The following is a 27,946-nucleotide window of genomic DNA, read 5'->3' as shown; positions in this document are numbered from 1 at the left end:
TCACACAGATGGTAGAGAGTCTGTCTGTTTAGAGCCAAGGTGTGAACTGAAACTGTAAAAGCCTTTTGTTCTGTGACTGTGTATAAAAAGGACCTGAAATGTTCATTGTCAGAGACGACTTTCAGTGCCCCCTGACTGACGTCCCTCCTTATGCATGAGATAGCTGAAATAAAGGTGTTGTTACAACTCATCGTGTCTGCAGGATTTGGTAATTGAAATTTCCACAACAGTTGGCGCTGCTAGCATGCTAAGTTAGCCTGATCGCTAGAGGCTCGTGAGCGTATTCGCTGCAGCATTTTTAACAGCGTGCACTCTTTTTTTCCTTTGTCAGGAGAGGTGTACTGGCAGGCGCGTGACACACACAGATCAGACCCGTATTTCTGTGTTGCAGATGTGCAGTAAAGAGCCAAAGACCCAAGTGCTGTCTCCTGCCTCTTACTTTCACGCCAGAACACAACGCAATGACGGACGTAACACATGAACGGGTTACACGAACAGGAAGCTCAAACTGTTTAAAAACATGAATTCAAACTCCAGCATAAGAAAGCAAACAGCAAAACTTTATTTATACAGGCAGAAACACAAAATGCTCCTCAAAGCAGAAGCTAGCACAGACGAGAACCTCAGTAATCAGATTGTAAACACTGATCATGTGATTCAATATGTTATTCCAGCATTAAAGGTAAAAACAGCTTCAGTTATATTGTTTGAAACAGATGCCAGTCACAGATAACTTGAGGTGTTGCTCTTCAACCTGTAGATGTGGTTTAGCAGCTACAGGTTGGAGCTTCACATATTTCCTGGTTTGTGCACTAATAATGAGCAGCCCAGAGACTTACTGACGTCCCAGACTCTGCTTCAGTCCATCCAATGTCCTGCTCAGCTTCTAGTCAGAGTCCAGGTTTTAATAAGAACTAAAGTCCAGTTTCCAACACACACATGAAGATCACAATAATGACACTGTCAGTGGTCTTTGAGATTTATTAGAAATCTGTGTTCATTCACATTAAGTTCAGCTCTGTGAAAAGGCATGGATCCTCCTCACAGAGAGCATCGATCAGAAGTGAGCTGGCTCCACTTCCTTTTCGTCGCACTGTGTCAATAACGTCTCGTGCTTTATCTGTTCTGCTCTGCTGTGATCTGACTGAATCCATCTCCTGATCATTGATAACATGCTGCTCCAGGAGTTTATCCAGAAGTTTGTCTAAAACAGGTTCAGACACTCTGTCAATAAACTGTGAGCGAACTGTGAGCAGCCTCTCGTCTGCCGGCACTCCGGACTCAGCTGGGACATTTCTCATTAAGGTTTCTGTTCTTGGTGCTGAAGGAACAAAGAAAGATAGACATTTAACAGCACTTTGAACTGAGGATGAAAAGAGAAGTATGATTTCAGTTGAATTTTTATAAAATAACTTTGTTGCAGAAGTTTGTAGGGTAATTTCTGCTGGTATTTGGCAGGAATCTTACCTGGCAGGCAAACAGATGATTTCCAGATTTCATTCCCCTCTTGGTCTTTGACTATCAGAGTCACAAACCCTGAATTTGTTCTCAGGAAAACTTGAAATGTTGGATGGTAATTTGGGCCAAACTTTGAGCGAAACTGTGTTTGCTAAACAACAACAGAAAGGTGCCATTTTCATGACGAGTGGGTTATCCAGGACTTTCATTTCATTTCAGCAGCATATAGTTTCTAACTGCTGACTCACCTTCGGCTGTATTATCCTGCTCTCAGGGTCACAGTGGACACTGTACCTTTGACTGAAGCTGAAAAGACAGTCAGCAGGGGTCTGGATGTATTTAGCATCATCGTGTTGTTGGGCAGCCACCTGAAGTGACAGGACAGTTTATTATGCTGGTAACGTTAATAAGTCTATTCACCTGTAGAGCTCATTTAAACATATCAGGTGTAGAATATCATGTGTCAGTATGAATCAAAAACAATCATTCTTGAGATAGAATAGCTTTGCACAGAGAAAAAAAAAGCTCCATGATTTTATTTTTATCAGTGAAGTGTCAGATCTGACATTATGGGTCACAAACATCAAATGTTCACAGCTTAGGGTCATTACTGGGAGTGAATAAAGAAGAGCAGTGATTGGTCAACAATGTGGGTAAGAAAAGTTAAATGGAGCCTGACTCTTTGTCTCAGGTAATCAGAGAGGAGTGACCAGTAAACCTGTACATAACTTTACTTTATTATCAGAAAGCTGCTGAGAATCATTTGGATTCTGAGAGGACCACAGAGTGAAGATGATGAAACTATTTACCTCTGACAATGGGATATTTTCCTGGAGTAGAAACATGTTGATTTGTGCAGGTTCTGTCTCTGAAGGTCGGAAGAACAGCAGAACTTGGCCATTTACTGTTATGTTCAGGAGCCGCTTAAAATCATCCCAGATGACGCCCCACCCAGAGAGGTGAGGAACCTTCACAACCACATGGGTGGCAGTGATCTCCAGCGGCTCCAAGATGCTCATCCCATCATCAGAGATGTGGGCAACAGACAGCAGGCCATCAACACACAGCGCTGTGAAAGGAAAGAGCTTTTCATTCTGAGAGTTCAGATTTACTTCTCACCTTATCTGAGGATTACATCTCCTGCAAACAAGTTCACCTCCATCCTTTTTTGTTATAAATAAACTGCATTGTGGTTATTTGTATGATAAAGAACAGTTCATATTAGCTGAGCACCACACAGTAACACAGATGTTTCAAAGCACAGTGCTCACCCTCCTTTGTTTCACAGTGTGGCAGGTGGAGCTCCCAGACTGCATCCTCAGAGCATGTGATGTTAAACAGCGGCCCTGCAGCTGTTTTTCCAGCTAATTGAAGGAGGCTCTCATCCCATTGGACAGTCCTGTACAACAGCTCCGCCTCCTGAGCCATAACAAACACTAGTCTGGTCAGAGTACACTGGAACACACCTGGACCAGGACACCTGAACCTGTAGGACACAGAAGGGCTGAAGCACTCCAACCAGCCTGTATGAGCTGAGGTCTGATCACCTCCAGCTGTATCACGCGTCTTGTCACATCATTACATACATGTTATCAACCTAATGTGAAATTAGAAGCACCTGTAGGAGATGTGTGTGGATTCAGTTTGTACTTGAGGGGTGAAGCTTGATGGAGGCTGGAATTCAGAGAGGAAATACATCAGCTGTTTAAAGCAGCAATAAACAAGTAAACAGTGAACAAGCTATACAGAGTACACCCATCCATCCATCATCCATCCATCTTCTTCCGCTTTATCCGGTGCCGCAGGGGCAGCAGCCTAAGCAGAGAAGCCCAGACCTCCCTCTCCCCAGCCACCTCCTCCAGCTTGTCCGGGGGAACACCAAGGTGTTCCCAGGCCAGCCGAGAGATATAATCTCTCCAGCGTGTCCTGGGTCTGTCCCAGGGCCTCCTCCCGGTGGGACATGCCCAAACACCTCACCCAGGATGCGCCCAGGAGGCATCCTTGTCAGACGCCCAAACCACCTCTGCTGGCTCCTTTCGATGTGGAGGAACAGGGACTCTACTCTGAGCCCCTCCCGGATGGCCGAACCTCTCATCCTATCTCTAAGGGAGAGGGCAGCCACCCTTCGGAGGAAGCTCATTTCCGCCGCTTGTATTCGCAACCTCGTTCTTTCAGTCACTACCCACAGTTTGTGGCCATAGGTGAGGGTAGAAACATAGATGGACAACACAGCTAGTGGCGTGTGCCCCTAGGCACACAGAGTACACATCAGGTGTTATCTGTACACACTTTCAAAACTGCGAGTAACATACTGACAATGACACAGAATCTAAAACCTGACTGGTTGTCTGCCCTGTGCTTTAACACATCTGACACAATTTCTGTGCTGAAGGCCTCATTTTTGTGTCAAAAGACAATAATCAGATCCACATGCTTTTCTCTCACCTTAATGTGCTTTATGTCATCCTTAGACAAATCAAGCTGTGTGTCTAATGAGTCTGGATTCAGTCTGACCCCAGAGTCACCTGATGAGAGACAAACATCGAATAATTCAGGATTCCCTGGAACTCTAACTGGTGCTGTTTACAATCATATTAGTTTTTTAGTGGTTTTCTGATCAAATACAAACTGTCTGTGAGGGATTTCTCTTTCTTCCTTAAAGACCCACCATCTTCTTCAGGTGCAGCCTTCTCACTCACTAAAAAGATTTTAAAAAGTATTAAAATATTTTGACCAAAACCAGTACCTAAAAACATATCCTTAAACACACATCCCATAATTTATAGATTTTCGCAGAATGAAATAAGCACAAACGAGCTTTCATGTGATATGCTGTTGATGAAATAGTGATGAATGTGACACAGAGTCTCAGTACTCACTGGTTTTGTCTATGGAAGATTTAAAAGTCTTCTCATCAACCCTGCAGAGAGCAACGTTAAAACACAACTGATTAATGGTGTACTAAGCCTAGCCAGAGAAGAAGAAAACAGACTTTACCATGAAGATCCTCAGTGTGGATCAGTATAATATCAGCCTGATGTCTGCAGTTTAGTGTCAGCACAACTTTCACATGATATTCATCTCAGCACAACTAAAACATGCTGACTGACCTCAGAGTTTCAAGTCCACATCCTGGATTTTCCAGAAAACCACACAGATGCTTCACTCCTGAATCCTGCAGGTTGTTTCCCCTCAGGTCCAGCTGTCTCAGATGGGAGGGGTTGGACTTCAGTGCTGCTGCCAGATAATCACAGCTGATCTCTGACAAACCACAGAAACTCAATCTGTATGAAGTATGAAAGATGTAAGTTTATTAGATAAAGTGTGAGCTTGAAATCATTCAGTGTTTCATCATCTGTTCAGAGCTGAAGAAGGTTCAGAATGTAGAAGTTTAGAAAATGGAAACTCCAAACAGCTGAAGCCAACAGGAAGCAGCTTCAAACAGGAAACTGTGCAGAGTTTCAGACTATATGTCCTGATGCAGCCAGTTGGATTTTGGAGATTTGAATCTCTGTTCTGTGACCAAGTCCTTGAATCATTTCTTCCAGTTTGTCCAATAAATATTTTTAACAGGAAGTTCCCAGAATATGGAAACAAAGGTTAAGTGTCCTATGGCACTCAGTGATGATGGTGCTGTGGCCCCACCACCTCCACCTCTTTGTAAAGGAACTAACTGTAATCTGAAGCTTCAAATGGAACTAAGACTTTCTCCACTAGGTGGCAGTGTCTGATGAGAAAGTGTTAGTGGAGCTGGCCTGGAGTCAGAAACAGGAAGATGCAGGATTTGGGCTGAAATGGGGAAAAGTGGTTAGCACTAGTGCCTTAAAGCAAGAAGGTTGTAGGTTGAAGCTTGTTGGCCTTTCTGTGGAGGTTGGATGTTCTCCCACAGTCCAATGAAATGCTGCTTAGGTTAGATAGATAGATAGTAGGGGTGCAACGATACACAAAATTCACGGTTCGGTTCGGTTTGATACTTTGGTGTCACGGTTCGATATTTTTTCGATACAAAAAAAATGTTCATGCCTTTTTATTAATTTGTCATTTATTAAATTTTCACGGCACATTCTGCACCACATATCTGTGAGTTCATCATTTGTTTGAGGCCAGCTCACCTCCTGCAACCACTTTTCCGAGAATACGTGCTTCTTTTGTGGTTCGGACTCCATTTCTTTGGAGGTGGAGGAACATCACAGTAATTGCTTAAAGGAGCTTCTTCGACATCTTTAAGAGTTCTAAACAAATGTCTGTCCTCCTCCAGAAAATCTTATGCGCAAACACGCGTTGCAACTTCTTATCTTGTGCGCGTTTTTATTTTGACAGCGAATGCGCACCTGCGGACCACTTATGTGCACCCCTGGTTATTTAGCTTGTCATATTGCAGCCACAGAAATTCTTTTGTCCATGAAACCATAAAGCTGCACTTTCTTTTTGCCTTATAGTCTGATTTGTCATAACTTTTTTGTGGTAAGCTTTTCTTTGGCTGTCACTTCTTCACCCTGACCTGTCTTATTTGGCTCAGCAGAACTAAAATATATATCCTGCTGCTTTTACACAGGCACTCACATAACGCTCAGCGATTCTCTGTGCGATCAACCTCTCACATGTTTAAGCTTGCTGCGGGAGATTTCACTTGTCATGTTTGCATAGTAGGCTAACGATTGATAAGATGATGTCAGAGGAATTGGTGCATAAATTATCATCACTCACCAATCAGTGCTGTTGCTCTCTATACACAGTTCGCGCGATTGCAAAGTGAAAGCAAAAAAAAGCGCAAATTCAAACGCGATTTCAATATGTCACATATTGACAGTGGCTCACCGATGCCAATGACATAATTACCCAGCTACATTTCCGATAGAATGCAAAAGCATTGACATATATTTTTCCTTCCTATGATAGGCCGACAGGCAGGGCAGGGAAGCCCGACTGGAAAAATCGCTAGCCCCGGGACGTCGGGCTAACGATTTTGCGAGCCCTGTATCTGATTGAGGAATCACTCAACTTTGGAAAAGAGAGTTTATTAAGGAGAATCATGTGCTAACGGCTGTCAAAATGACTCTGGTAAAGTTTGTAGCATGCGCACTTGTTGTTTTTGTCTGCTTCCACTTGTCTTTGCACTAGGATGATGTCGGCGTAAATGGGCAGTCATATTCGTTGTGTTCCCACTAGTGCTGTCAGCGTTAATCTGAAATGAGGTTAATGCCACAACACGGCAAATCTCTGTTAACGAGCTACCGAACACGTTAACAAGCTAACTGTGCTAACACACTAGTTCCCACCCATGTAATTGAGCATTGCTGGCACATCCAACATACTGTTTTACTTTAGTCCATGACGCGCTTACCTTCAGGGTCATACGTCACATGAAAACCAAAATAGTTCCAAACGCCAGATCTGAATGAGGGTGGGGGAGGTTCAATTTGCCATGTTGCAAGGAGAGCTTAACTTTTGTCTCGCTAGCTTGCCCTGCGCTCAGTGAATCTGTGTTCGACTACTCCGCCTAGGCTGCACTGTCGAGCGCAGATCCACTGAGCGCTCAACACAGACAGCACCGTCAGAAGGAAAGTTGATAAAATAAATTAAAAATGCTGTATTGTTCGATACATATGCGCACCGAACCGAAAGCACTGTATCGAACGGTTCAATATCGATACGAGTATCGTTGCACCCCTAATAGATAGATATAATTTTATTTCAAACATGCAAATATAATTGAAATAACAATAGAAAAAATAAATAAATAAAAAATAAAACTTAAAAATCATCAAGTTTTCATGTATATATCTATGTCTACAGAATGCGTGTGCTCGAAAAGGAGTAGGATGAAGTTTAAACTTTTCTTGTTCCTACCCCCTTACTTCAAATTTCATTGCTTACAATTCCATATCCAGGATTCAATATTATTTGATTCATATATGTTTAACTATGTACAAGTCGAACACATTGAACATACACAAATAAAACCATTTTCAGCACGTAAACCAGAACAAAAACAAACTACATTTTTACATAAACTAATCACCCTGTCTATAACACCCGCTTAATCTCTGAGCTTATTTTATATCTACGTGACAAACACCTTAAAGAAACTTAAGGTTGGGTTACTCAGGGCTTGATCTATAAAAAAAATCGTGTGAATTTTTGTATTGATGCACTTGTCTTGATTTCATCTGTACAGGTGTTCCACACACTAACTCCTCTGACTGTGATGCTCTGATATTTTACATTTGTTCTTACTACTGGCTTGCTGAACATTTCTCTCAGGTCAGGAGTATTTGGTCTTATTTGGAACAAGTTCTGAATGTCGTGGGGCAAAGATTTATTCTGTCATGGATTGCAGTGTGGCTAGCAGGAGTAGGACCCAAAATGCAGGACTCAGACTCAGGGGATGAACTCAAAATTAAAGCTTTATTTGCTGGCAGGAAAAAACATAAACTAAAACTCACAGGGAATTAACAAACTAAGACTCACAGGGAGATCCACACATCAAGAGGGACGACGCGACACTGACTCAGAGAAACACAGGGTTTAAATACACTGGGAAGTAACGAGGGGAATGAGACACAGAAGGAGAGCACAGCTGGGAGAAATCAGAACTGACGAGACAGGGAGCAAAGTAGGATACACTCACATGAGACACAGACCTTCAAAGTAAAACAGGAAGACGCAAACTAGACTAGGGGAGACAGAGCAACTAAGAAACACAGACAATACCAACAACAAAGAGACACAGAGGGGAGCTACTAAATACTCAGAGAACTAAACAGAATACAAGAAAACCAAACAAAGACACTACACTAAAGAATAAGCTGGGACAACAAAGTGAACTGAGAACATAATACAAAAATCTCAGAGGCACAAGAACTCAAAACACTGGGTCACTGACCCAGGACCGTGACATATTCGCTGCTTTGTACATTGTTTGCACAGTTCTAAGGTCAACCAAATCTTTAAATTTGAGATTATTTAATTTGATAAAAAGTGGATTTGATGGTTCTCTTGAAGTAGCTTTATTTATTATCCTTATTGCTCTTTTTTGCAGAATGTATATTGGATGAGTGTGTGTCTTATACGTGTTTCCCCACACTTCCACACAGTATGTCATATACGGCAGTATAATAGAACAATAGAGAGTATATAATGACGTTTGATTTATGAGATCCTTAACCTTGTAGAGAATTACCAGAGACTTTGATATTTTCAGTTTACTGTTAGTAGAATATGTGCAATTCCCAAATATTATGACTTTTGTTTTGCTCAGGTTCAATGTTAATTTATTATGGTCAAACCAGGTCTTCAGATTATTTAATTCATTTTCTAGCTCATTCAGAAGTTGTTCCAAGTTACTTCCACAGCACAGTAAGTTTGTATCATCCCCAAATAATATTATTTTCAAAGACTTTGAAATAGCACATATCTCATTAATATACAATATGAAAAGCAGCGGCCCCAAAACTGATCATGGAGAACCCCACACACAACAGGTTTCAGTTCTGACTTCATGGCATTAATTTGGGTAAATTGTTAACGGTTTTTAAGGTAACTCTTAACCCATGATAAGGCCACCCCTCTGACCCCATATGTACATAGTTTGTTAAGTAAAAGGTTGTGATCAACTGTGTCGAATGCTTTCTTTAAATCTAAAAAAACTCAGACAGCATATTCTTTGTTTTCAACAGCAGTTGTTACTGTATCTATAAACTCCATTATGGCATGCGTTGTGGTCCTTTTGGGTCTAAATCCATACTGCTGTTCATATAGTACATTGTTTTTTTATGATAAAGTCATATAATCTATTGTAAAGTAGAGAGATGGGCCGATAGTTTGTGAGAAGATGTTTATCTCCAGCTTTATATATTGGAACTACCTTTGCAATTCTCATCTTATCAGGAAATAAACCACTTTGTAATGACAGATTACAAATGTAGGTAAATGGTTTCACAATACATCCAAAAATACCTTTAATTAAGTACATATCAATGCCATCACAGTCAGTTGATTTTTTGGAGTTAAAGGATGTGACTACATCCATAATTTCCTTTTCATCTACTCCCCTCATAAACATTGAGTTTGCTACATTAATAGTTTTAGTTTTAGGAGGGTGCCCAGTTTTTACAATTTCTTTAGCCAAGCCAGGACCAACATCAAGAAAAAAAGTCATTAAAACCATTTGCAATTTGTGTTATGTCACTAGTTGTTGTATTTTGTATTTGAAAGTTATTTGGATATTCCAATCCTTTAGTTCCTTTATTTACAATATTATTTAGCACTGTCCACATGTTTTTCATATTTTTTTTTATTTTCACCTAAAAGTTTACTGTTGTAATTTCTTTTGCTGCTTCTCATGATCCCTATCAATTTATTCTTATACCTCTTATAAGTTTTTTCAGCTTCTATTTTTCTTTTCTTTAAAAATGTCTCGTACAACAGATTCTTTTTCTTGCATACGTTCAGTATCCCCTTTGTTAGCCATGGTTTTTTTCCTGAGTTTTTAGTTTTTTTGTTTTATTCACCAGGGGACAGTGTTTATTGTAAAGAGTTAATATTATTGATAAGTTTTCATATGCCACGTCAACGTCTTGAACATAGATGTTACTCGTCCCTCTTGATGTGTGGATCTCCCTGTGAGTCTTAGTTTGTTAATTCCCTGTGGCTGTAGCTCAGGAGGTAGAGCAGGTCACCTACTGATCGGAAGGTTGGTGGTTCGATCCCTGGCTCCTCCAGTCTGCATGTCAAGTATCCTTGGGCAAGATACTAACCCCAAGTTGCTCTCCGATGCATCCATCGGAGTATGAATGTGTGTGAATGATGTTAATAGCACTAAGTATAGATAAAGTGCTTGTGAGAATGGGTGTGATTGGGTGAATGTGGCATGTTGTATAGAGCGCTTTGAGTGCTCCGAGAGAGTAGAAAAGCGCTATATAAGAATCAGTCCATTTACTCCAGTCTTGGTTGTTGAGCTCTTTCTTAAGGCGGCAAATTGCTTCTTGTGTTTTATGTCTAATTCATTTCTTATTAGGTTCACATCTGTTAATCCTGGCGTAGCTCTGTACTGTTGCAAAAACTGGTAGATGGTCACTTAAGTCATTTATTATTAATCCACTTTCAACATTCCTGTCAACAACATTAGTGAAAATATTATCAATAAGTGTAGCACTATGTGAGGTTATTCTAGTTGGACAGCAGATTAAGGGATAAAGACTAATGCTGTACATTGTATGGACGAAATCAGTGATGGCACTGTTCACAGTTGGATTCAACAAATCTACATTGAAATCACCACATATAAATGTCATTTTCTTGTTAATGGGATTGTACATCTTCAACATTTCCTCTGTGAACATTTTTATACATGATCCAGGGGTCCTGTAGATACAGCTGATTTGCAGATTCTTTGACTTTTCAGCTTCTATTTCAATAGTTATGCACTCCATTATGTTATCCAGTGCTAGTGACAGTTCACTGATGATTCTACATTTCAAACTACAATGACAGTGAATTTCTTAGAAAACTGTGCCAGACAGTCCAGGATTTTTGAATGGTTTGAATTGAGGCTTCTACTATTAAAATGTATGATTGATATTACATTATCCATTATTATATTTTGATTGAACTGCTCATTTGTATAATACTCACATTTTTGATCATACTTATGGGTATAGACATTGTTTTCAGGGTCTATATCATTTTTCAAGTCCCATGGCCTGTGATCAGTATACTCAAAGGGTTTTAGTCCCAAGTCCGTATATACAATGTTCATATATGGGTAAGGTTCATTTTCACCTTACTAAGAAAAATGATTATTTATCACAGTTTTGTCATGTTATATGATTTATTTCTATAGTTAGTGTCTCGAGTTTTTTTTTGTTTTTTTTTAGCATTTCCGGCTGTACCACGTGACTGGTTCATGAAGTGGTTCGAACTTTGCCGGGAGCTATGGCAGCGATATAAACCCCTCAGACTTCATTCAAAATGTGGGTGTTTGATGGAGAGTTGCGGTTAGTGAGAGTTTAGAGGTTTATGAGAGTGAGGAGAGAAAGTCAGGAGAGAATGGAGCCAGCTAAGAAGAGGAGGAGGATGTCCTCCCCTGTGTGGGAACATTTTGATTTTATTCCTCCCAACAAGGTATGTAAATTTCTACAGAAGATGTATTTTCATAATACTGATGGTGCAATACAATGTATGTTAAGCGGCTTTACTTTTGTACAAGGTGAAGTGTTTGCTATGTGCCAGGGAGCTGGGATATAACAACAACACCTCATCCATGCTTAGGCACTACAAAGCTTTGCATGAGAATAGGGGGAACACTGATTGTGGAGCAAGGCCAGGTGAGCCATCAAATGCCATGATAATATAGCATGCAGTAATGTTACTAAATGATATAACAAAATTATACAACTGTTATAAGTTACGTGTGTGATATTTATATTTGTGCTTTGTTTTTATTGTCTTTCCTCAGGAGAACAATCTCAAATAGATGAAGACCTGGTTAGCACGGTGATTGAGGACTCCCAGCCATTTAGCATTGTGGAGGACAAAGGATTTAAAAGATTTTTTAAATCATTAAATCGTAGCTATGTTCTCCCCACTAAATATGTCATAAAAGCAGTTAAAATGTAGTTTTTACAGAATAAAATGTGAACAAGCAGGACTGAGGCCTCAATCTGTAGCTGTCCATACCTCAACGTTACAAAAGCTCAACCACTGTCCACACCCCAACCACACCTCACCTCACAGTAAATGATCATTTCCATTTTAAGCATTTCCAAATAATCATTTTCCATACTGCCAGTATAAATATACACAGTATACTGCCATCACTACAATATACATGTTTTACACACTCCTTTTGTTGTTGACATTTACAGGCTGTGTGCAAAATGACACACTCTTCAAATTCGTGCCTACTAATATTTTTACGTCCAGTAGGTGTCCTACTAGAGCAAATGAAGCTTCAAGAAGCTTTGCGCTGGGGTGAACCAATTGGATGAAAAGCTTCAGTACTTCATGAAGCTTCATCTGCCCATCACTAAGCTCACCCTGTCACTAGCAGCAGCTAGCTTTACTGCTGCCGAGGCCCACAAGCCCACACTACTCACGTGAAGCAGCTACACTGCACACTGCTTCCACACTATAGGATTTCTCCTGACAACGTCGTCACCCAATGTGGGAACACCAGAGAAAAAAAAACACCCTGCACACAGATCATCCCCCGCTTAAATAGCCTCAAAGGTGATTGCTGACTGGATTCAGGTGGCAAACGAGGCTAACCAAGAGCAGCTGTGTCCTGGGGAGAGAGGAGAGTGAGAGAAACAGAGGGGGTAGGAGTGGCAAGAGAGGAGGAGGTGGAGAAAAACACCACGCCCACACAAGGGCAGTTTCAGGAGGCCCAGCTAGGGCCGTAACACCCCCTCCCATAAATACAAACCAGTGGATTGTCACAGAATGTCCTACCCAACTTTTAAACATATCACTTACCATGCACCATAATAACGGTTAGGCATAGCCTGCCAAATCTGCCAAGACCTTTTCGATGGGTCCAAAACACTGAATGGGGTTGGCTCAATTCCCTCAAAATATTGTCTCGAGTGACAGCCAGATGTTTTTCGAGTCATTACATAAGGAGAACCCAGCGGAAGAAGGCCTAGAAGAAGGCCTTACTGAAACACTTTTCAGGCGCTTCTTTGCTAGGTCATGGCGACAGGCATGCTGGTTAGCCAGAGGTGCAGGTTGGAATGGTTGTGTCACACACAATCTATCACACGGCAGGTCATCTAGACCTGAAAGACGGTCAACAGGTGGCGGATCACAATTGGTCGATTTCTGACAGTGACCAATTGACACCGAGCAATTATGCTCCAATTGTTGTCTCGGACTGGCAACTTTGTCCGTTTGTGAACCACGATTGACTCCTTTCAAAGCAGAACCTTTTTGCTTTGAGTGGGCTTTCAAACAGTTAGCAACCAGGTGGCCAGGTTTGTGGCAGAAGAAACAGAGCTTTGTTTTGGCTCTTGAAACCACGCCTGTATCAGCTTTGCTAGCTGGTACACTCCTAGCCCTCGAGATCGATTGTTTCTGTTTGTAGGCCTCACAATTTGCTATCAAATGGCCAGACCTGAAACAGAAGAAACACTTTCTTTTCACCTTGGGACGGGACACAGGTACCTTGCTCCTTGAGTACTGCACAGCTGGCACATTGCTAACCTTCACTGAGGCATTGCGTCGGTCGTGCTTAATAACACTAGTTTTATGGATGAGGGCAAACTCATCAGCCAGTGTTGCAGCCTGCTGTAATGAGGACACCTTATGTTCACTGAGGTATACTGCGATGCGCTTGGAGATGCAGTTCTTAAACTCCTCTATCAGCATTAATTTACGTATTGACACCAGGTCAGCAGCTTTGCTGGACACACACCACCGATCCAAAAGCACACTTTTCTTCCTTGCAAAATCTCGGTAGGATTGCCCCTGTCCCCTTTTTAATCCCCGGAAACGCTGCCTATAAACTTCTGGGACTAGCTCATAAGCTAGCAGGATGGCATTTTTCAGCTTGTCATACTTCTGACTGTCCTAAGCTCACAATGAGGAACAAACTTCCTGAGCTTTACCTACCAGCTTACATCATAGCAAAATAGCCAACGAATCCCGTGGCCAGTGCAAGGCTGCGGCTATATGCTCAAAGGACTCAAAATAACTGTCAATCTCAGTGTCGCGAAACACTGGAACCAGACGAATGTTTTTCCCCACATCAAATGGTGCCTCTGCCTGCCGAATGGAGGCAGTCGGAGGAAGGGAAGCCTGCTGGAGTTCCAACTGTCGCAACTTAGCAGTTGTCTCCGCCTCCAACTCCACCTTTTTCAATTCAACCTCCCTGGCTCTGGCAAGCTCTGCGTCTAAACGCTTAAGCTCCAACTCCTTCTTTAGCTGGAACTCCCTCTCACGATCCTCCCTTTCCAACTGAAGACGAGCCAGGCGGACACGTAGCCTAGCATCGTGCATTGAACCTACGGATGACTCTATGGAGAGTGGTTCAAAGTGAGGCAGTGTCATTGGCTTGTCCTCAGGCAGCCACTGAGCAACAGGCGTGGACACTGATGGAGCTCAAAATTACAACCTTTAATAGAAACCTATTGGTCAGCATCTTATTAACCTGCTGTTAGCTTCATTCCACAGAAAACTGAGAGAAACTAACAGAGTTGATAAAGAATAAAGAGAAATGTGATGATTTAAAGCCTTTGAAGTGCTTCAGATGATCTCTGTCCACTTCTGTCCACTCATTCATTCATGTAAGCTTTCTAATGCAGCTTTGATCTTCACAGTCTGCTTTATGAAACTCATTCTAACCCTGAATCTCAGAGTGTTCCTCCTTCTCTTTCCCATCATTCATGCTGGCAGTGGAGGAGATTTGGATGTTGGACTGTGTTTTGGATGATGTGTGTATGTTTGTGTTGGACTGCTGTCTGTAAAGCAAATGCACATTTTGCTTTGGATTTCAGTGTCAGACAGACTTTAAGGTGGAATGAAGAGTTGGAGAGTTTCACAGTGAATTATCCAGTGGAGGATTTTTCTTCTTCTTTGAAGGTTTGAAATGTGAACATTGTTCTGCTGCAGTCAATGGATTAAACCAGAGAAGAAGAAAACAGACTTTACCATGAAGATCCTCAGTGTGGATCAGTATAATATCAGCCTGATGTCTGCAGTTTAGTGTCAGCACAACTTTCACATCATAGTCATCTCAGCACAACTAAAACATGCTGACTGACCCCAGAGTTTCAAGTCCACATCCTGGACTCTCCAGGAAACCACACAGATGCTTCACTCCTGAATCCTGCAGCTTGTTGTTGATGTTCAGCTCCAGCTCTCTCAGATGGGAGGGGTTAGACTTCAGTGCTGCTGCCAGATAATCACAGCTGATCTCTGACAAACCACAGTTGTCCAATCTGTATAAAGAATGAAAGATGTAAGTTTATTAGACAAAGTGTGAGCTTGAAATCATTCAGTGTTTAATCATCTGTTCAGAGCTGAAGAAGGTTCAGAATGTAGAAGTTTAGAAAATGGAAACTCCAAACAGCTGAAGCCAACAGGAAGCAGCTTCAAACAAACACAACAAGAGAAAAAACTCTGAATGTTTCACATTAAAGTCGTACATTTATCATAAAAACAGGACAAAGACTTGAAAAAGTCGTGTTTGTCCTTCCAGGAACCACAAGGCTTCACTTTTAAAGGTGAAGTGTGAAAGAAATGGACATATTTGAAGTCCAACACCTTTTTCCAGTCACATTATTAAAGCAGACAAACTACAAGCTCATTTTCATTCCAACAAGTCATCTTTTGAGCTGGACTAACAACACTGGTCTCTATGTGCAGCTGGCTGTGAGACCAGTGCTCAGGGAGCGTCTACAAAGTGCAACACTGAAAGAACATCACACACTAATTTGCTTCCAGCACTTTCACACAAACATCTACTGTCATCATGCCGGTGCCCTCCTCGTCATACAGGGAGGTACCGATCTCCATGTTGTTGAGGACTATGAGGAAGGTGAGTCATTTGAGTCTCGCTGTATGAGAGTCCAGTTATTACTCAATATTTATGGGTGATGTTCTTTCAGTGTTGCACTTTGTAGACGCTCCCTGAGCCTCACAGCCAACTGCACATGGACCAGCTGACATTACCCAGCATTAGAGGCGGGTGTAAAAAATTAATGTTCCCATTTAAATGGTTTTAATTTGAATAAAGCGATGTTGATTCATTCAATCCTGAATCGATTTTTAATATAAATCTATTTTGCCAGAATCTCAGGTTAAAGCTCCCAAAAGTATTTCAACAACAACCAAACAGATAAAACAGTAAATGAGAGCAGCTAAACACACAAAGATGGAAACACAGAGCGTGGATCGTTCTCTCGATGGCACGTACACGGACACGCCGTCGGGGTTGAAAGTGGACAGCTCACAGATCCTGAAGCTGCAGGTTTCATCTGTCTCCAACCAAAACTGACTGAACCAGCAGCAAAAGAAGATCCAAATGACGCTTTACGTTTGATGAACATCGTCATGAATTCTCTCTGACTTTGACGTTTACTTCCTGCACAGCTCTCTCTCTCTCTCAGTGTACTTCAAGCACAGTTTACCTTCAAAAATCTGTTTTCTGCATTATTCACTGCTTATTACGCACCAGTCTGCTGTTGTGTTCACTGCTGTCGGCCTCCGAAAACAAAGCCTCATTTCTGCTGTTCAATACTGAAGAAATTTAAACCTTTTAAAATGATGACAGATTACAAACTCTCAGCTGTGTCTGTAATCAAACCTCTGTAACTTTGCTTCACTTCAGCAGCATCAGGTCATGTTCACATGTTGATTCATGGTTTGCTTCAGTTTTTGATCGACTGCAGAATATTTTGAAGGTTATCTGCTATAAAAAGCCAGAACAGGAAAATCTGCTTCATGTGTTTCTGTTTGATCCTCAGTGACTTTGACACAAAGGCCTCTGCTGTGATGATCACACCTCTGATCAAGTCTCACAGTGTCAGCTTTGTTTTTATACATATGGATATGTGCTGATAAATGATCAGAATTATAATATTTCCCAGTGTCTGCTGTGTGCCGTGACCTTTGACCTGCTAAAGACAGTCAGCTGTGGATTATTCATTGTTGTGTCTGATACTTAGAACTGTGAGGAAGAACACTACACAGTTAATCAGGGTCCCCTCTCTCTGAATCAGGAAAGGTGGGCAGGCCGCGTGTGGGCCGCGGGCCATACGTTGAGTCTCACTGTTTGAAATGTGAACATTGTTCTGCTGCAGTCAATGGACTAAACCAGAGAAGAAGAAAACAGACTTTACCATGAAGATCCTCAGTGTGGATCAGTATAATATCAGCCTGATGTCTGCAGTTTAGTGTCAGCACAACTTTCACATCATATTCATCTCAGCACAACTAAAACATGCTGACTGACCTCAGAGTTTCAAGTCCACATCCTGGACTCTCCAGGAAACCACACAGATGCTTCACTCCTGAATCCTGCAGATTGTTGTTGCAGCTCAGGTCCAGCTGTCTCAGATGGGAGGGGTTGGACGTCAGCGCTGCTGCCAGATAATCACAGCTGATCTCTGACAAACCACAGTTGTCCAATCTGTATAAAGAATGAAAGATGTAAGTTAATTAGACAAAGTGTGAGCTTGAAATCATTCAGTGTTTAATCATCTGTTCAGAGCTGAAGAAGGTTCAGAATGTAGAAGTTTAGAAAATGGAAACTCCAAACAGCTGAAGCCAACAGAAAGCAGCTTCAAAGAAACACAAAAAGAGAAAAAACTCTGAATGTTTCACATTAAAGTCGTACATTTATCATAAAAACAGGACAAAGACTTGAAGAAGTCGTGTTTTTCCTTACAGGAACCACAAGGCTTCACTTTTAAAGGTGAGGTGTGAAAGAAATGGACATATTTGAAGTCCAGCACCTTTTTCCAGTCACATTATTAAAGCAGACAAACTACAAGCTCATTTTCATTCCAACAAGTCATCTTCTGAGCTGGACTAACAACACTGGTCTCTATGTGCAGCTGGCTGTGAGACCAGTGCTCAGGGACCATCTACAAAGTGCAACACTGAAAGAACATCACACACTAATTTGCTTCCATCATCCAACCTGAAGAGGAAACAGAGACGGCTCCCCTTCAAAGTAAAAGCTGCTCCTTTTGGACACAGTATCAAAGAAAGTCTACAGTATAACATAGAAAAGACAGAAACAAGTTTTGGTTGTTTTTAAATTGTGCAGAAATGAAACTACACTAAGCTCAATTATGTGACAGACATTTCATCCCATGTCAGTTTGGCCTCATCCTGGGCCGGATTATCAAGCACACACTCTGACCACAGGCCCAGGGGCCATGCACAGCTGGGCTCCATCCAAGAGACAGGAAACAAACCAACACAATAATAAAAAGCACCATGTGATCTTCTTACATCTTCAAGACAAACATATTAAAAACATGAGCATATTTGTTTCCTGATAAAATGATGTGACAGGTAGAACAGAGTAAAGTGGTGGTGTTACAGCCTTTCTCCCCTCTGCTGCCGAGGCTGTTAGTCTCTCCCAAACTCAGCTACAGGACTTCCAAATGAATGAAAGCAGCAGAAGTGGCTTTACAAATGAAAGAGGAAGAGGAGAAGAAGAGGAGAGGGAGGCCACCCTGACCATCACTCCAGCTGAAAACATCACACTTCCATTAAAGTTGGTGAGAAAATGTTGAGCAGGATGAGCTGCTGGCTAATCTGGAGGCTGTAGCAGCAGCTCACAGTCACAGTGGATTTCCACTCATGCAAAAGCTCTGGCTGCTTCATTTCTCATCTCATATCAGAGACTTTAATGCTTCACTGAAGCTGTACTGTGATGCTTCCATATTCCAGTGAGGCCTCCATAATGATTTCAGCTGTTCTGTACACACACTGTGTGCCCTGTATGGCTCAAAGTCTCTGCAGCCTGTTTTTATCTGCTATCATCAGATCTTCATCATCCTCATTCACATCCCTCACACACTCTACAGCCTCATCAGCACTGACTTCATCTTCACTGACTGATGGAGCACAACATGAACCTGTGGAGGCTGAAACACTGTCCTTTCAAACATCTCCCCATCACCACTCCACTTCTGTCAGCCTTTAAATGAACCCTGCTCAAGTCTGTCACTTCTGTTTGGAGCCAAAAGGAGAAATTGTTGTTCAGTCATTTGGAAAGACAACATTTCTGAAAGCACTCAAACTTCTTCACATTTGTCTTCAGAAACATCATGAACATTTAGGAACTAAAGAAAGTTTCAAACAGCAATCAAAGACCTGAAATATAGAAAAACAACAACAGCCGCAGTCAGTGAACTCACCTAATAGTCTCCAGTCGACAGTTTGGACTCTGCAGTCCAGCACACAGAAGCTTCACATATGAATCCTGCAGGTTGAGGTTGTAACTCATGTCCAGCTTTGTCAGATGGGAGGGGTTGGACTTCAGAGCTGAGGCCACAACTTCACAGTGAGTCTCTGAGAGTCCACACAGACTCAGTCTGTGATGATAGAAAATATAAAATGTGTTATTATAAAAGCAGAAAATCTGCATTATAAACACAGACTGAATGTATATGAAGACAAAACAGAGTGAGGTCATAATCTGATGAATCTGCTCTTCACATCTGTGCTTCAGCTCCTCTTACTGTGTTTGACATGACACAACGATTGAGTCTCTCTCAGACCTGCAGACTTTTAATGAGAATCTTTGTTTGGCTTTAATCTGCAGATGAAGGAGGAAGATGGTGTCACATTTAGGCTTCCATAATGTCCACAGTCTGTCACTGAGATCTGATCCAGAGTCAGAGTGAAGACACACATTTGGACTGTTTCCTGTTTTGACTCCAGAACATTTTGAATGAGTTCAGCTCAGTGAAGAGTTCCAGCTGGAAAGATGATCTCTGTTTGCTACCTGCTGTCAGGTACGACTGTTCACGTCCACACGCAGGAAAAACCTGCTGACTGTTACCAAACAGAGGAGAAATCTCATCACTGGACAATAATGATGAATGAACTCAGAGCTGCTGATATCAGATCTGATTTCAGGGGAACTAAACACAGAAATGATTGGCTCATTTTAGCTTTCTGAGCCATTATCTGCTGGTGTGTCGCTAGTTGGCAGAAAATGATTTGTATTCCTGTTCAGGGCTTCAGTGTTTATGAGTCCAGATCCAGGTGACAGCAAGTCAAAATGATGTTACCTGTCTGTGTCCAGCAGCAGCCTGTATTCACTATGAATATTGTTAAAACCTGACATGGATCAGTTTGTCTTTGATTGGTTTGTAAATGTCACTGTTTCCATTGGACCTGAGTGACGGTACAAAGACAGAGAGGGAGAGAAAGGAGAGAGAGGATGGAGACAGCAAAGAGAGAACAAACACAAACAGGTGAGAGTGGACAGGTGACCAAGGTCAGCAACCAATCAGAGAGCTTCTGTTTGACCCACAGTCACTAGTGATGACTGCACATAACCAAGCAGTGTGTTACTCTGATATCAAATATGGATCCTGCTCTTATAATAATGATCATCAGATGATATTATTGTGTTATTTTGTAGCTGAATACGATGTTTGTGTGATTATCAGTGAAAGAAGCAGTGAGGAGGATGGAGAGAGAGAGAGGACAGAGGGTGAAGTTAGAAACACTAAAAGGATTTTTCATGGATTTCATGGATGATTTGAGTGATTTCCAGCAGGACACTTAAACATGTCAGTGGACGTCCTAAAGAACATATTCACTGATATGAAACGTGTCATTGAACAGGATTAATATCAGTGGAAACATGGTGGAAACAGCTGTGACTGCATGGATGTGACACACTTCAAATCTGTTCTCCACTCTTGGATTTGGGATCCATGGAGCTGCTGCTGAGTCTGTACAATAAAGGAATGGTGTGGAAGGTTGCAGCGTACGGACACAAACACTTTGTGGTTACAATCTGATTTTATTTTCAAAATTAAACTACTAACCTACACTGATCAATGATGTTAATGATCACATCTGGACTCACCCAGCCTTTCTGCAGTTCCTCACAGCTGGAATCAGTCTCTGTCATCCCCGCTCTGATGTTTTGTACTCCTGCAGGTCCAACTCATCCAGAACCTCCTCTGACATCTGCAGCATGAAGGCCAGAGCTGAGCACTGGATCTCAGAGAGTTCCTTTTCTGATCTGTTCTCTGACTTCAGGAACTCTTGGATCTCCTGATGTATTGAGAGGTCGTTCATCTCCATCAGACAGTGGAAGATGTTGATGCTTCTGTCAGGAGAGAATTTATAACTGTTCATCTCCTTCAGGTTGTTGATGACTCTCTGGATGGTTCCTGGACTGATCTCTGTCTGACCCAGCAGACCTACTAAGAGTCTCTGGTTGGACTCCAGACAGAGGCCATGAAGGAAGCGAACAAACAGGTCCAGGTGGCCATTTTTACTCTGGAGGGATTTTCTCATGACTCTCTTCAGGAAAACATCAAGAAAAGAGTTGCCTGCATCATCATCATCACTGTCATAGTCATCACTGTCATCGTCATCACTGTCATCGTCATCACTGTCATCATTCCAGTATTTCCCCAGGAACTTCTTCAGCACCTCTGTCTTCTTGTTGGTGAAACAGTGGAACATGTAGACAGCAGCCAGGAACTCCTGAATGCTCAGATGAACAAAGCAGTAGACTGGTTTCTGGAAGATCACACACTCTCTTTTGAAGATCTCTGTACAAACTCCTGAGTACACCGAGGCCTCTGTCACATCCAGCCCACACTGCTCCAGGTCTTCTTGGTAGAACATGATGTTTCCTTTCTCCAGATGTTCAAACGCCAGCCTCCCCAGCTTCAGAAGAACTTCCCTGTCAGCCTCCGTCAGCTCCCGTGGACTCGTCTCATGTCCCTCATGGTACTTGTTCTTCTTCCTCTTTGTCTGAACCAGCAGGAAGTGTGAGTACATGTCAGTCAGGGTCTTGGGCAGCTCTCCTCTCTGCTCTGTAGTCAACATGTGCTCCAGAACTGTAGCAGTGATCCAGCAGAAGACTGGGATACTACACATGATGTGGAGGCTCCTGGATGTCTTCATGTGGGAGATGATTCTGCTGGACAGCTCTTCATCACTGAATCTCCTCCTGAAGTACTCCTTCTTCTGGGCGTCAGTGAAGCCTCATACTTCTGTTAGCCTGTCAACACATGTAGGAGGGATCTGATTGGCTGCTGCAGGTCGGGAAGTTATCCAGACGAGAGCCGAGGGAAGCAGATTCCCCTGGATGAGGTTTGTCAGCAGCTGGCTGACTGATGACTTCTGTGTGACATCAGACAGCAGCTTCCTGTTGGTGAAATCCAATGAAAGTGTGCTTTCATCCAGGCCGTCAAAGATGAACAAAAGCTGAGAGACAGCCAGCTTCTCTGCTGTGACCTTCTGTAATGTTGGATGGAAAACATGGAGCAGCTCCAGGAGACTGTACTGCTCATCTCTGATCAGGTTCAGCTCCCTGAATGAAAGCAGAACCACCACACTGACATGTTGGTTCTCCAAGCCCTCTGCCCAGTCCAGAGTGAACTTCTGCACTGAGAAGGTTTTTCCAACACCAGCCACGCCGTTGGTCAGAACCACTCTGATGGGTCTCTGTTGGTCAGGTAAGGCTTTAAAGATGTCCTGGCACCTGATTGGAGCGCCATGGAGGGCGTCCATCTTGGAAGCTGTCTCCAGCTGCCTCACCTCATGTTGGGTATGAACCTCTTCACTCTGTCCCTCTGTGATGTAGAGCTCAGTGTAGATCCTGTTGAGGAGGGTTCTACTTCCTGTTTCATCACTTCCTTCTGTCACACGTTCACATCTCCTCCTCAGACTGATCTTATGTTCATCTAAAACCTCCTGCAGACCAACATCTGCTGAAAGAAAGAAAAACAATGAGACTAAAGAGAAAGAAAACTCTTCAATGTCTGAACAACACAAGAAGTCCAGTTTTCAGAAATGAGTCCATCAGCAGACAGATGTTCAGTCTTACTTTGTACACAGCTGCTCTGACTGGCTGTCTGCAGTCCAGCTCTGGTTCTGGATCTTTCTCCACACTGTGCAGAAGCTCTGATGATGACACAGAAAAGTCAAAGTGGATATACTTCTGTCCACCTTTGATTAAACTCATTATAAAAAGGAAAAAAAGTTTGAACACAGTCATGTTTCCAGTTCACTGACTTACATTTATTCCATGGACACTCACTCTAACCTGAAACACAGCTACAACCCAACATTGTTGAGGCCTCATCTCCTCCTTTCCTGACTGTAGAGATTAAATATGCAACAACCAACAAATAAAAGAATTTGGTTCATTTAAAAGAAATTCACACGGTGACCAAGTAAAGTAACCGTAGTAAAGGAGACAACATCCCGTTGATGGTGGGATTATTTGAAAGATTTGCTTTAGTCACGTCACCAAATGCAGTTGAACCACCCGTGGATCCATGTTTGACCATTCTACCACTCTGAGCTCTGCTTTTTAATCATTTTATTATTATCATCATTCATTTATTCATTCTTTGGAGGGGGGCTATTTCCTAATGCCACCCTAATAAGGTGATGTTCAAGGGGAAATATAACAGAAACTCTTTCAGTGTTATTCATTAATAAATTAACAGATAAACTGTGAAGAAGAAAAAAACTGAGATTTAAAGGAGAGAGTGAGAAACTTGATCATCCATCCTCATAATACATGTTTATCAGTATCTGCTGTGACCATACTGCAGTAATAACTACAAGTCTACATTTCTGTGATTGTTGATCAATCACAGCAGGAATCTGAGCTCATCTCTGCACACAGAGCAGCTTCAGCTCTGGGATAAACTGCTCGCTTCACGTCCTTCTCAGCTCACAGACACTCATCCTGATATTTTCCTTTAACATTTGATGGTATAACTCATCTGAGCTTACACTTTATCTGCATAAATACAGAAAAACAGACCCAAACACCATGAACCATCAGTTTCACCATGTAGAATATATTGTTGTTTCCTTGCTTTGAATTCAGAGAAAAACTCTGATTTTGATTTTCTCTGTTCTCTTTGCCACAGCCCATCCCAGCAGCAGCTGAAGCAGCTGACTGTCACAACACTGAATAACACTTTAGGAGGAACGTCTTGATGCATTCTCAATCATCCAGGAAACTAAATCTCCAAAAGTTGATTCTGTTCATCTGGATGTGGTTATCCCAGCTGGACTTTTCTCAAAGCTGGAAAGGTACTTAAAGAAAGCTCCAGCCGATCCAGGAGAGAAGGACAACCGCTGACCAAGTGAAAACCTGTAGTGATCCTGTATGTGTCAGGAGTATCGGAGCAGCTGAGATGCATTTTTTCTAAACACCGGGTCTCTGTGGCTTTTAAACCCCAAAGCACACTGCGCCAAAAACTGGTCCACCCCAAGGATCGGGTCCCCCGACACAAACAGAGTAACTTAGTGTACGCTGTTAAGTGCAGGGGGATTGTCAGGATTTATACATTGGCGAAACCAAACAACCTCTGGCTACAACACAGAAGAGCTACCTCGTCAGGCCAGGACTCTGCAGTCTATTTACACCTACAGGCCAGTGGACACTCTTTCAAGGATGAGGATGTAACATGCTGGACAGGGAGGAACGCTGGTTTGAGGGCGGAGTCAAGGAGGCCATTTACGTGAAAAGGGAAAGACCATCTCTGAATTGAGGAGGGGGCCTAAGGGTACATCTGTCACCATCTTACAATGCTGTGATTGCAGCCATTCCCCAACTCTCTGTGAATGGGACTCATGACCATTGATCAGTGGTTGTTGATCAATGGTCATGACCTCCCAGCCCTTTGTTCCTTCAGTGGGCTGGTTTCAGTCATTATGCAAATGTCCTGTTTATAAGATTGAAACCTGCAGTCAGCTGAGACTGAAGGAGTCACCTGGATGATGACGAAACGTTTCTCCCACAAAACTACGTCCAGATGAACAGAATCAACTTTTGGAGAAAGTTGAATCATTATTTCAGCTTTAAGAGGGTATTTTAACACAAACATCAGTCCTTCTACTTAAGTATGTTTGACACTTTGTTTACGCCTAAATTAACTTTACTGTTAACGAGTTTTCATGTTTCTGTAATCCACCAGTGTGCTCATGCTTTTTTAAGTGAAAAGAGATTTTTAATGATCAAATATAATTATTTTTGTTATTTTTGTTATTTGTGGATTTTAAATGTCCTTGACAGAGACAGATGATAATCATTATCCTGCACTGTGGTCTCAGGTTTGGTCGAGCTAGCACAAAGAATGGCTGCATTTGACCGCTGAGTGAAGCGGAAAAAAGTGTGAGAGAGAGGGTGAAATTAAGAAAAAAAAAACCACGGCTCACGATAAGGAGCCGGCTCGCGTCGTTCACGTCAAAGACCCGGCTCTAAGAGCCATTTCGTTCACAACCGACCCATCACTAGTATGAATGTGGGAGCATTTGAAGGGCTTTAAAAAGGCCAATATAAAACAAAACGCAGCAAAATTGCTGACTGTGAAAGTCACCAGACTTATCAGACCTCTATGATTAAGACCTGTAAGAACACCTATTTGTACTTGTTGGCATTATATCAAATACACACGTATATTAAGCCTTTGTTTGAACTCTGGTTGAATTTGTTACTTTCAGACTGTGAAACATCACAGAGGCTGCAGCTGCAGATCTTTTTTTTCACCTGGAAATTTACTTTAAATGTTAGATGGAAAATGTATTGCTCAGTTTAACCAAAGTAAGAACAATAATCCATAAACCTTCATAAAGACAAACATCTCCCCAGAACATTGAGCTGCTGAAGTGTCACTGAAGGGAAAAACTATTTGTCCTCCTCCATCCAGCAACACCTGAAACACCTGAGTGGAAGCTCCTCCCTACACTGTGTTTGAAGCAAAGCACAAAGGAGACACCTGCTGGAGCAGCTGGAGTCCTACAGACACTCAGCCTCTTCACTACACAAACACCTCCTACAACATCCACTCTTTCCACTCTGACTGCTGTGTTTGTGGAAACACTCCAACACACACCGCTTCACATACCAACATAGAAATGTGTGTGAAAAAGAGCTGAGCTGATATTAGACATGAGGATTTATTCATAAATACAGAGTCAGGAACAACATCTAGACACACATTACCTCTCAGCAGCAGAAGAACAGCCTTTAAAGTCATCACCAACACCCTTCGACCGGTTGCTCTTTAAGGAAACACAGCTGGGTTCAGGTCCAGGTTCTGGATTAGTTTTAGGGTTATGTCCAGCTGAGCCTGGTACGCCCCACAGCTCTGGGCTTTAAAACAACACACACAGAGGTATGAGTGTGAATAACGATGGAGCAGTGATGTGAGAATGGAGAAGAGCCATGGACAGTTAGAGATGGTCATCTCACCTCTGAGCTTTGGTCTGGCTCTCATGTTCCCCACACAGAGTGCTTTTAGAGGGAGGGACTCCCTCCTCTCTGTCCTCACACTGATCCATGCTGCTCAATTCACATCAGCTCACACACACTTTCTACCTTCACCTGCAGAGGAAACACAAATCAGCCCAGCAGACCCACTGACTGACCCACTCAGCACCCACTGATTAATTCAGACACGTTTTAATCAATCACAGCATTACCTAACCCTTACCTGGATGATTGAATGGTAAATGGACTTGTTCTTATATAGCGCTTTTCTACTCTGTCTGAGCACTCAAAGCGCTTTATACAGCTAATTCATTCACCCAATCACACCCATTCACACAAGCACTTTTTTCTGATCTAAGTGCTAAGTATCTACCATTCATACACATTCACACTCCGATGGATGCATCGGAGAGCAACGCGGGGTTAGTATCTTGCCCAAGGATATTTGGCATGCAGACTGGAGCAGCCTGGGATCGAACCACCGACCTTCTGGTTAGTGGCTGACCTGCTCTGCCACCTGACCTACAGCCACCCCGATTGAGCATCAAGACACTTTTTAATATTTTACTAATTTCTGAAGCTTTTTACCAACTTTGTCCAAATTGGTCTGCTGTCATTTTATTGTTGACAAAAAGAGATTTTGAGTTTGACTGTTGACGTTTCCATGTGGGACTGTTGCTGCAACACCAGGATGTTACTACAGAATACACTTTATATTGTGAGCACTTGGATGTTAGTCCAGTGGTCCTAAACTGACACACCTGCACCTGGATTCATTCTGACCAGATTTGATCCCAACAGTGTTTCATACTTAATACATCAGACACAAACTCTGCAGCTGTCATTGTGTGCTGTGTGTGTGCAGCGGGACACCGTGTCCTATGAGTGCTCTGGAGTTCCCTGTATTAAGCATGTAAACCTGTGACACAAAAATCACAAAACTCGGACAACCACAGACTGTTTTCCTTCCTAGTGATGAAGGAAAACGCTGGGCTGGCATGAAAAGGGGCATTTATTCCCTTCAAGGACCTGAAGCTTCATAAAGCACCCCTCCAATAGCCAAACCCACCTGTTCTCTGATTGGATTGTTAAATTTGTGATTGACATGACATTGGCCAATCAGATGAAAGGAAGAAAAATGAGGTCGTACTAGTAACTTGAAACTTGAGTGCAGAGTTTCACATGTATTTTTGGCTAAGTCCACACACAAATCTTTTTTACACCTACAAATCCTGATTTACAAGTACAAAATATTTATGACCACAATTTGAGCCCATACATCCACAGACTGATGGAGGCAGGAGAAGCTGCCTACAGTCATCAGTCAGTGGATCCACAGTAACATCGACTCTGAGTTCAGCTGCTGATCATCAACTAACTGTTTCTGTCTCATTCCCAGACTCTGATCTCACATAAAACGAAGCAGATTTATGCTGAAACTAAGCTGCACACAGCTGATGTTAGCCAGGAAAACAGTACAGACTGCTAACGTTACCTTAACATGGAGACGATCAACTGCGCCACAACATTCACGAA

At 42.3% G+C, this 27,946-nt stretch overlaps 1 pseudogene across 1 annotated transcript; it reads right to left on the bottom strand.

Annotated features, from left to right (window-relative positions):
• Nucleotides 1–995: 995 nt before the first annotated feature.
• On the bottom strand, nt 996–27,946 carry LOC148105912 (NACHT, LRR and PYD domains-containing protein 1 homolog; annotated as a pseudogene). The gene is made up of 15 exons (XR_015718539.1): nt 27,906–27,946; nt 26,393–26,485; nt 26,144–26,293; nt 23,003–23,079; nt 21,046–22,886; nt 14,099–14,529; nt 13,574–13,861; nt 4,338–4,378; nt 3,904–3,983; nt 3,077–3,132; nt 2,730–2,944; nt 2,268–2,527; nt 1,707–1,826; nt 1,468–1,609; nt 996–1,321 (listed from the first exon to the last, which is right to left on the bottom strand). The product of XR_015718539.1 is annotated as an NACHT, LRR and PYD domains-containing protein 1 homolog (transcript).

This window comes from Neolamprologus brichardi, chromosome 3 (genome assembly GCF_056152115.1).
Source record: "Neolamprologus brichardi isolate AB-2024 chromosome 3, ASM5615211v1, whole genome shotgun sequence".
In the NCBI taxonomy this organism is placed as follows: Eukaryota; Metazoa; Chordata; class Actinopteri; order Cichliformes; family Cichlidae; genus Neolamprologus; species Neolamprologus brichardi.
Note: the sequence above shows the minus strand (reverse complement) of the source record. Positions and strands in the feature narration are given on the sequence as shown.